This window comes from Camponotus floridanus, unplaced genomic scaffold (genome assembly GCF_003227725.1).
Source record: "Camponotus floridanus strain SB8 unplaced genomic scaffold, Cflo_v7.5 scaffold40, whole genome shotgun sequence".
Classification (NCBI taxonomy): domain Eukaryota; kingdom Metazoa; phylum Arthropoda; class Insecta; order Hymenoptera; family Formicidae; genus Camponotus; species Camponotus floridanus.
In genome coordinates this window covers 1222604-1223290 of record NW_020229548.1, presented here as the reverse complement: position 1 = coordinate 1223290, position 687 = coordinate 1222604, and positions in this window count along the sequence as shown.

Here is a 687-nt window from a genome sequence, read left to right as displayed (position 1 = left end):
GGATTGATAATCTGTAAACGCGCGTACAGAAATGAAAGAGGAAGTCACGAGGACGGGGGACGGGGGGAGGGGCGACAGGGGCGAGAAGCCGGCAAGGCGCGCCGCTAATGAGGCGCCATCTTGCGGTGCGCGATTCAATCCTCGATCTCGCGTGCGAAACGCAAAGTGTGTAAAATTTGCCTAATTTAGGAGAGCATGTATCTCGTGCGCTGCTCTTTTCTATATTTAACTATTAATTTAGGTAACTTTACATGCTGTTTAATGAGATTCGTTTGTTTATTATATCTCGGATTTACTTGTGTTACAATTTGTTTTCTGCTTCAACTATATTCCCTTGAAAAAGAGAGTTAGCTATAATTTAGAACGTTATATTTTAAATATGTAACTTCAAATATGGTATAAATTGTAATATTTGTGATTTTTATCCAGTTGTATATAAATATGTTACAATTTTGAGTTTTTTCAAAGAATGTAAAAACTTTTTCATATATAACATGTCATTATTAACACATCATATATAATTAACATATAATTAATTATTAACATGAAACAAGTGCAAGCAATATATATCAGTTCTGACATATTCATCTATTTACTCATTATCATTTACTCATTATCGATTTCTGCTTTTTTACAATTTATTTAATTTATATTATTAATTAATTTAGAGAAGAAAAGCATTTAATT